Source organism: Dipodomys ordii, unplaced genomic scaffold (assembly GCF_000151885.1).
Source record: "Dipodomys ordii isolate 6190 unplaced genomic scaffold, Dord_2.0 Scaffold20, whole genome shotgun sequence".
NCBI lineage: Eukaryota > Metazoa > Chordata > Mammalia > Rodentia > Heteromyidae > Dipodomys > Dipodomys ordii.
Window position 1 is genome coordinate 10303338 of NW_012267236.1, and position 10376 is coordinate 10313713.

Genomic DNA, 10376 nt, shown 5'->3' on the forward strand with positions numbered 1-10376 from the left:
CTAGAGCTGAAGAGCTCGGGGACAGCGCCCAGCCCAGAGTTCAAGCCCCACGACCATCACCACCAACACTACAACAAAAAAATTCAGTTTGAATTCTCTACTCACCATAATACCTTGGAAGGAATGCTTAATAAATGTTAAGTATGAAGCAAATGCCTCAGCTAAAGAAATGCTCTTGTCCTTAGGATAAGAATCTCTCCTAAACGGGGAGAGAGCGAGGGAAGGGGCATTGTCCAAAAAGAAATGTATTCTTTACCTGACTTATGTAGCTATAATTCCTCTGTATATCACCTTTGTCATAATAATAAAAATGTTTAAAAAATCTCCCCTAGAGTAAATCAAATGACAATTACGGTTTATATATCAAATTACTGTGTTTGGCCAATTGAGTCATTTTTATGCAACCTAATGATAAAATAATAGAGTTTCTTATTCTTGCACATTAAAGACCTGATGTTGATCAATTCTTTGGTTAAAAGATATGGGAGGCTGGGAAGGTAGCTCACTGGTAAAGTGCTTACTTCGCATGCATGAGGCCCTGGGTTCGATTTCTCATCACTACATAAGCAGAAAAAGTTTGAAGTGGTGCTATGGCTCAAATGGTAGAATGCTAACCTTGAGCTGAAGAGCTGAAGGACAGCATACAGACCAAAAGTTCAGGCCCCACAACTTACCAAAAAAAAAAAGATATGGAGGATTGTAGGTTGAGGCCAGCCTTGGCAAAAGTTAGTTATATCCTCATCTCAACAAATTAGAGGGACATGGTGGGAAACATCTGTAAACCCAACTATGTAAAAAGAAGGTCATAGATAGGAGAATCATAGACTCAGGCCAGGCAAGAACAAAAAAATGCAGAACTTTATCTGTAAAATAATTAAAGGGGTAGGAGCATGGTTCAAATAGTAGAGCATCTGGCCTAGCAAGCACAAGGCCTGAATTCAAATCCCAGTACTGCCAAAAAAAGATGAAAAAGAAGAAACAACCAACAGATATAGATTATTTAAGGAATATTATTTAAGGAAAAAATGAACTCAATTGAAAGACATAGAGCAAGCCTGAGGGGAAAAAATGTTTGTTGGATCCTTTGGCTTCAGTAGGCCCAAAACAGCAGCAGCAGGAATCCCACCAACAGGGACTAAACTCTTTCTAGACACCACTTTTAGACAATATAATGTTATTACCTTCTGTACCTGTTTCTCAGTTCAGAATTCAAATTCCTATAATAAAAAGTGTTATTGTCCTGATACGGTGGTTCAAACCTTTAATTCTAGTTACTTGGGAGGTAGAACTGGGCTGGGGTGGGGGCGGTGGTTATGGCTTGAGGCAAGCTGGGATGAAAAAAAGTTTGTGAGACTCCATTGAAACCAATGGCTGAGCACAATGGTACAGGCCTGTCATTCTAGTGACCACACCGGGAAGTAGGAGAACCACAGTCCAAGCTAACCCCGACATAAAATGAGACTTTATCTTAAAAGTAGTTAACACACCTGGACACCAGTGGCTCATGCCTGTAAGCCTAGCTACTCAGGAGGCTGAGATCTGAGGATCATGGTTTGAAGCTAGCCCACACAGAAAAATTCCCCAAGATTCTTATCTCCAATTAACTACTCAACACACACACACACACACACACACACACACACACACACACACACACACACCAAAACAGAAGTGGCACTGTGGCTCAAAGTGGCAGAGAGCTAGCCTTGAGCAAAAGAGCTCAGTGACAGCACCCAGGGCCTGAGTTCAAGCCCCACAACTGATGAAAAAGGAGGAGGAAGAGGAAGCAGCAGCAGCAGCTGCTAACACAGGAAGGCCTGCCTCATAGAGCGGCTCAAGTATGAGTTTCTGCCTGGCAAGCCTGAGAGCCTGAGTTTAATTCTTCATGTGACAAAAAGCAAGTTACTGGCTAAGCAACAATCAAATATGAACCTCTATTTTGAAGGCAGACATTAGAATTTTGTCATTGATGAGCCCATAAAAAACACATACTAGATGTCCAGAAGTAACCTCCAAATAAGGAATTCTAGGCAGGTTAAAAATAATGAGTCACTGAGCTGGAGTCATGGCTCCTACCTCGCCATCATAAGACCTCAAAACCACCAGAAGTAAAAAAATGGAGCATCTGGGGCTGGTAGGGTGGCTCAGCGGGTCAGTGCTTGACCCGCATACATGAGTCCCTGGGTTCAGTTCCTCAGCACCACATAAACACAAGCTGGAAGAGGCGCTTTGGCTCAAGTGGTAGAGTGCTAGCCTTGAGCTGAAGAGCTCAGGGACAGTACCCAATACTAAAGTTCAAGCCCCACGACCAAAAAGAAAAAAAAATGGAGCATCCATCTCCCAAGAGATTGTGAACAGGTGATCGAACAACATGCTGCCTGAAAGTCCTTCAACCGCTAAGAAGTGAACACATTAGCATTAACATGGCAATGCAGAGTCCAAATAGGATAAATCAATGGACTGTAGCACTCATGTGTAGAGTCCCCTTTCCTCAGCAGGTCTACACGATCTGAGGATTTAAAATTTATATTACAAAATACAATACTATAGAATTTAGAATACATATAGGAACATGTATCAATAATGAGATCTCAGCTCAAAGAATTTTCACAAAGTGAGCAATATGTGTGTAATCAGAGCCCAGATTGAGAAGTAGAATAGAGTAGGCTCAGCCACCCATGCCTTCTTCCTCGCATTTGCTCCCAGCAAAAATGACCCATCATCCAACTTCTCTCTCCATCAGTAAATTCTAATAGCACACTGGATGTGTTTAAGTTCAGCTTTCATGGGAAGCACAATTATCCACAATGGTTGTGCAAATTTACAGTTTCAATAACACTGTCGGAGAGTTCCAGTGTTCTGCATCATCACATTGCACTTAAGTGTCTCCTTAATTTTAATGATTCTAGGTGTGTAGCACCTTACTGGGCTGCTAATTTATAGTCCTCAGATGACTAATCAAGTTGGTCATCTTTTCATACGTGTGCACAGGCCATTTGAAATCCTGTTTTGTAAGATGCTGCTCTAAATCTTTTGTCTATATTGTCACTTTTTCTCCTTTTCTTGTTAATTCATACATGTTTTTCATATGTTCTGAGCATGAGCCGTTTTCTGGATACATATACTATATACATAGCTTCTCTAGTTTTGTGGGTTTTCTTTTTATTTTTTAATCATGTCATTTGCTAAACAAAAGTTCTTATTTTTATTTATTTATTTTTGGGTCCGGTCATGGGGCCTGAACTCTGGGCCTGGGTGCTGTCCCTCAGCTCTTCAGCTCAAGGATAGCGCTCTGCCACTTGAGCCACAGCACCACTGCCAGCTTTTGTCTTTTTGCTTATGTGGTGCTGAGGAATCGAACCCAGGGCCTCATGCATGCAAGGCAAGCGCTCTACCACTGAGCCACCTTCCTAGCCCAAAAGTTCTTTTTTTTTTTTTTTAGGTTTTGCTTCCTGTAGGGTTCCAAACGTTTGGCTTTATTTTATATTCAGTGGCATCTTGAAGAAATCAGAATTATAGTGGAAGATTGGGATTCCAATTCAATGACTGGAAACTAGTGAAAGGCATGTGAATGGGAGTCCTGTACATTTATTACTTGATGGTTCTATTCCAGGAATGTGCACTTCACATTTCTAAGTTAATCTTGAAGGCAAGAAGCCTTTGGGGGGACAAGGGGAGGATGGGAAGGGATGGGAAGGGGAAACAAAGGAGGAGGCTACAATGCTTGGTAAGAAATGTATTCATTATCTTGCCCATGAAATTGTAACCCCTCTACAGTATTTTCACAATTAAAATCAAAATAAATCCTTTGAGGGGATTTGATGTGGAAAAAAAAAAAAGCTAAGGAAAGTAGTCTGGCACATCGAATTGCTAGATGCCCCTCCAACCCTGCCCAAAGGCCCTATAGGTATTCATTGCTAAGAAGATATTCAAGGAATAGCTCTGCCACTGGAGCCACAATGCCAGTTCCAGTTTTCTGGTGGTTAATTGGAGATCGGAGTCTCACAGATTTTCCTGCCTAGGCTGGCTTTGAAGCGCGATCCTCAGATCTCAGCCTTCTGAGTAGCCAGGATTATAGGCCTGAGCCACGGGTGCCCGGCATATGGAACAGTTCTGATTTTAAGAATATTACCTGAGCTGGGCACCTGTGGCTCATGCTTGTAATTCTGGCTACTGAAGAGCCTGAGACCTGAGGATCAGGGTTCTGTGCTACGCAGGGCAGCCAAATCCTCAAGACTCTTTTATCCAATTAACCAGTAAATAGCTGGAAGCGAAGGTGTGGCTCAAATGGTAGACTCGGGCCTGAGAGAAAAAGCTAAGCAAGAACATGGAAGTCCTGAGTTTAAGTCTGGCTCTTCCCAGAAGCACACGCAAACATAACGCCAGGTGAAAATGTGGTCACTAAGCCTGCTGGGCTTTTAGGGACAGGGGAGCAGTAGCATCCTGGGGTGCCCGCAGCGCCGGCCCCTGCACCTAAGCACTTGGAGGGGTCCGTCTGCAGAGCTGGCTCTCGGGATAGACAAGCAGGATTTACTGTTCCATGTCTGTCACATCCGACCTCCATGCCGACTCAGGCCGGGGATGTGCTCAGGGGTTGGAGGGAACCTGCTCCCCCGAGGCCACAGTCCAGGTCAGGACTCCCCACTTGGCTCGCAGAGAGAGGCCCACCCGTCTCACTCCGACCTCCCGGGGTTGCTAGCCAACCAGCGCTTCTTCCAGGCCGCGTTCCCCTGCGTGGCCCGGCCTTCTGCAGCGTCTCCATCACCAGCTGCTGCCTCCAGCTTGCCTCGTCCTTGAGCCGCGGGTTCTGCTCCGGCATCTCCTTTAGCATGCCATTCTTCTGCAGCTCTCCTGGGGTCACCAGCGCAAAGAGCACGGAGCCACGGTGGCCCCCACTCCCAGCTCAAAAGTTCTTATTTTTAATGGCTTCCAGTTAATCAACTTTTCCTTTATGATTAGTTGTTCTAATGGCAATGTTTGAAGCATTTTATACAATTGTAGTTCTTGGATAAAACATCCACAGGCTTATAGAAAACTAAAATTAAAAAAAGAGAAAAAAGCACAGTATCTCCTAACTTCAGGAGGACAAAAATTTACTGGAAATAAAATCATAGATGTACAGCACTTGGTTGCCCTGTGATGATTATTTATAAAATCATCACAATATATAATCACTATTGGTTAATCCAACAATTATAGTAACTTTTGAGGTCTCTGAGTAGGGCCCAATAATCATCTTTGCGAATTTGGATGGCTTATATTAAATTGGTTGATATTGGACCCCTCTGTCCTTTCTAGTGTATAACTTCTTTTCATAAATATTATTTTTATTGCTATAATTAAGATGTTGTATATACGGGTTATCATTTATAAGTCTGGTAGTGAGTTCATTTCTTTTTTTAGACAATGTCACTTTTCTCCTTTTCCCCCAGTTTCCTCCACCCTCAAATGTATAACTTTTCAAATGCAATTTAGCTTGACTTCTTGATCATGACAGGCCCGAGCTGTACATTCTTCATCTGTGGCAACAGCACTGTTCTTTTCCACCTGTGGCTGCCAAGGTGGCACCAGTGGCCTTAGCATACAGAAACATGACATGGGAGGGAGGTTCTTAAGTGCCAGGCCTGGCCAATGGCTCTCATCATTTCCATTAGTTCAATTGATGGGAGATATAACTGCGAGACAAGCTGGGAATGAGCAGATGACAGCCTGCACTAGGGAAGGCCTTCTTTAATGGCGTGAAAGTTGTTGATAGCAAGTAAGCAATACTACAGAAGAAAAATCAGGAGAACTATCAGATGGGTTAGATATGGACATGATAGAGAAAGGAGCAGAAACAACCATGAGGTTCCAGGCTTGAGGCACGGGTAGAATTCCCAAGCTTATAGAACAGGACTAGGGATATGGAGGCCTTTCTCCACCACTTTGAGTAAATTGCTTGTCCCCTTTGGCTCAGTTTCCTCGTTTATGAAGTACCTCCAGCTAGTCACTTTGAGGTGCTGTCAAGCACACTTCAGCTGATAGGCAAGAGGGGGCCTTGTGACTTATCCTGTGCTGGACAGGTCAAAGGGCAGCAGCGTTTCCCATGATGGCCACTATCTTCGATAGGGAAGCTGGAAAGAGAATATGATTTATTAAATTTGTTAAGTGTGCCAACATGCTGGCATAACATCCCAACTGGAGGTAACAAGTAACTAGTCAATGTGGGGGAAGGAAGGAAAGGAAGAAGAAATCAAGAAGAGGGAGGCAAGGTAGGAAGGGAAGAGATCAATGAGTCAGGGCCATGGTGGATAACAAGAAAAATGTTTTTGTAAGAAGGTAGGTTTTAGTTTATTGATATTGTTATGTAGCTAAACTATGGAACTAAGGCTTATAATCACTTGCATGGTATGAAGCATGTGTGATGCCCAAGAAACTGCAACTGGCATTTCTTAGCTAGGAAAGCCAAAAGGTGGCTGCTGTAACACCATGGACCCTTGACCAGAGCCCATTCACCAGCGCCCTTGCACATGCACCAGTGCAAAGTACCAGAAAATAGCAAAAGGGAATAAGACTGAAATGGGGGGGGGAGGGGGGAGTGGCATAGGAATCAAAAAGAAAAAGCAAGCTTAAAATGGGAAAGTAAAAAGAGATGCTGAGTAAAGGAGATTTGCCCATTGGATGCAACTATAAATAAACCAGTGCAAAAAAGATTTACATATACTTAAAGATGAAAATGAGTGAACTGGACCAAGTTTCATAGAAAAACTGTCAGGCAAGTGGCAGAGACAAAAGAAATTTCACTTCTCCTAAGATAAAGACTGAGCGAATCACCTTCTATTAAATAATTTTATAAGGGCACACATATAATTTGCTATTTGAAGGAATTCTATGATACTTATATAATAGAGCAAATGATCATTGACATTTGTGAAATGGCTGAACTTGTAATGGCATGATTTACCATTTCTGTAGAACTATATTGTCAACTACCAGGACTCTACATCAAAATAAAGGTGTTGGACAAACCTGATGTTCATTTTATGCTTTCTCTTCCAAGTACATCTTTTTTAATGTTTAATTTTTTTATCTTTAAATACTTGTACAAAGGAATTTCAATTCAACATGTCAATCTGAATACAAGGCATCTTGCTCAATGTCTCCCGGCCATCATCCCACCCCCGTGCCCCAAGTACATTTTCTTGAATAGGACCTCTGAAGATACCACCACATTTCTTTACAAACATAAGCAAACAAAAAATAAATGAAGAAAGAACAAGCCCTAGACCTGTGCCATAGGATGCAGAAATGTGAAACAGGCAAGTCAGATTCCCTCCCTTGGGTTTTTGGCTTTAAGAAACACAGCAATGGCTGGGCATTGGTGGCTCATGCCTTTATTCCTATCTATTCAAGAGGCTGAAATCTGAGGATTATGGTTGAAAGGCAACCTGGCCAAGAAAGTCTGTGAGATCTTATTTCCAATCAACCACCAGAAAAACAGAAGTGGTGTTGTGGCTCAAATGGTAGAGCACCAGCCTTAAGCAAGAAAAGGTCAGGGACAGCACTGGGACCAGCTCAAGAAAAAGAAAGAAAGAGCTGGGTGCTGGTGGCTCACGCCTGTAATCCTAGCTACTCAGGAGGCTGAGATCTGAGGATCACGGTTCAAAGCCAACCCAGGCAGGAGAGACCGTGAGACTCCTATCTCCAATAAACCACCAGAAAACCAGAAGTGGCGCTGTAGCTCAAGTGGTAGAGCGCTCGCCTTGAGCTGAAGAGCTGAGGGCCAGCGCCCAGGCCCAGAGTTCAAGTCCCACAACCCACAAAAAAAAAAAAAAGAAAAAGAAAGAAAGAAAGAAGGGAGGGAGGAAGGGAGGGAGGGAGGGAGGAAGGGAGGGAGGGAGGGAGGAAGGAAGGAAGGAAGGAAGGAAGGAAGGAAGGAAGGAAGGAAGGTAGGAAGGAAGGAAGGAAAGAAGGAAAGAAAGAAAAAAGAACAGATGGAGACAGAAAAGAGAAAGAAAGAAAGGGAAAGGAAGGAAGGAAGGAAGGAAGAAAGGAAGGAAGAAAGGAAGGAAGGAAGGGAGGGAGGGAGGAAGGAAGGAAGAAAGGAAGGAAGGAAGGGAGGGAGGGAGGGAGGAAGGGAGGGAGGGAGGAAGGGAGGAAGAAAACAAGAGAAGCAAGCAATGGTAACTGAAAAGGAAGGGATGATAAGTTGCAAACTAGAGTTTAAGTATGAGGAAAAATGATAAAGCAGAGAAAGGCATCAGTAGATAAAGGAAAATGGAGTTCAGAGAGAAGCAAAGATGCAAAGCCAAAACTATGTACCTCAAGCAAGGGAGTCAGCATTCTAGTTTCAGTATGAGCATGTGGACTTACTATATGCATATTTCCCCAGGGGACATTAATATTCAATAATAGCACCCATTTACTAAGTACTTCCTGGGTTCCAGGAAGTTACCTAAATTACTTCCTTTCTCTGTGAAGTAGAAATTTTGATCACTTCTATTTGTAGATGAGAAGTATGAAGACAAAGAAATCATTTGGGCTGTGGGTGTGGTTCAAGTGATGAGTATTTTAGCACACTCAAGGCCCTGAGTTCCAAACCATAAGTGGACCTTGTTTCCTTCCACCAGCATGAAATGTGGAAGCAAATCCAATTGGCTTACCTCAGAAAAGAACTATACAGCAGGATTCCATTAAAAACTATATTTAGGGCTGGGAAGGTGGCTTAGTAGTAGAGTACTTGTCTAGCATATATGAAGCCCTGGGTTTGATTTCACAGTAACACATACACAGAAAAAGCTGAAGTGGTGCCGTGGCTCAAGTGGTAGAGTGCTAGCTTTGAGCACAGAGAGGCTCAGGGACAGAGCCCAGGCCCTGAGTTCAAGGCCCAGGACCAGCAAACAAACAAACAAACCAACAAACACAAAAAAACTATATTTAACCAATTGTTAGATGAACATAGTAGGTGAGATGCCTACTTTGGGCTTTCTTTCTTGGGAAGTGTAGAAGGATTACAGAATTGTGGGATCGGGGTATAGGAGGAAAGATTAGAAAGTCACTATTCGAAAAGGGTTTACTTTAAAAGTAGATTGAGAAGGCCAGTGAGAAGCCAGTTGTAACAGACTTTGATGCGTGAGAGTCAAGAGAGTATCACTGTTTTTTTCAACTTACTTTATTGTTGTTTTAGAGGTGCTATACATTGGGGTAACATTTACATACATCAGGCAATAAATTCATTTTCTTTTGCACAGTGTCATGTATTCCCTCATTCTCTCCCATTCCTTCCCTCCCATCGACACCTACAAGTTGCTTAGTGTCCAGTGCACTCACCATGCTTGGGATTTAAGAGGCCAGTGGAATGTGACCCATCCTGTATGGGTGGGTGAAGGCCCAAGTATATTAGGAAAACAGGACTGTGCTTTTTGAGCCATGTGAGCTGAGAATAGGACCTTTGTTTAGAAAAGGGGGTGAAAGTTATCTGATAGAACTAAAAACCCCCACAAAATCAAGAAATAATTAATCAACCTCTTAAGTTGTTAAATTTAAGAAATGGAATCATGTGATTATCACTTATTACATTTAGTGCCTAATCTAAGATTTCCACATGTTGTAGTAAGCAGGTTTGTAGGCTTACTTATCTAGTAAATTGGACTAGAAAAATAATTTATCATGGACTCTGGGGGGGTGGGGAATAAAGAGATGTATATCTGAGTTTCAAGAACATGGTTAGCACTTGAAAAAAATGTTTCCTTTTTATTTATTTATTTTTAATGTTTTTGTCGGTCATGGGCCTGAATTCTGGGCCTGGGCGCTGTCCCTCAGCTCTTCAGCTTAAGGCTAGCGCTCTACCACTTGAGCCACAGTGCCACTTCTGGCTTTTTCTGCTTATGTGATGCTGAGGAATCAAACCCAGAGCTTCATGCATGCAAGGCAAGCGCTCTACCACTGAGCCACCTTCCCAGCCCCTTGATAAACTTTTAATTTTGCCCTCTCCCAAGACTAACACCATAAACCATCACATCAGAAAACGCTTTTCGTGAAATCAGTTTAGACGGTTTTCAGGGTTTGTCGTTGTTGTTTTGTGATACTGCGGTTTGAATTCAAGACTTCCCATTTATTCAGCTCCACTTGCTTAGCTGATGCTCTGCCACTTGAGCCATGCCTCCAGCTAGGATTTTGTTGGTTATTTTGTTTGTTTGTTTTGTTTTTGGGTCTGGTTGTGGGACCTGAACTCTGGGCCTGGGCACTGTCCCTCAGCAGTTCAGCTCAAGGCTAGCACTCTAGCACATGAGCCACAGTGCCACTTTCCAGCTTTTTTCTTTTTGCTTATGTGGTGCTGAGGAATCGAACCCAGGGCCTCAGGCATGCAAGGCAAGCGCTCTACCACTGAGCCACCT

General features: G+C 43.0%; 1 pseudogene; it reads right to left on the minus strand.

Annotated features, from left to right (window-relative positions):
- Positions 1-4673: 4673 nt before the first annotated feature.
- LOC105983595 overlaps positions 4674-10376 on the minus strand; it is a 31645-nt pseudogene continuing 25942 nt past the window's right edge.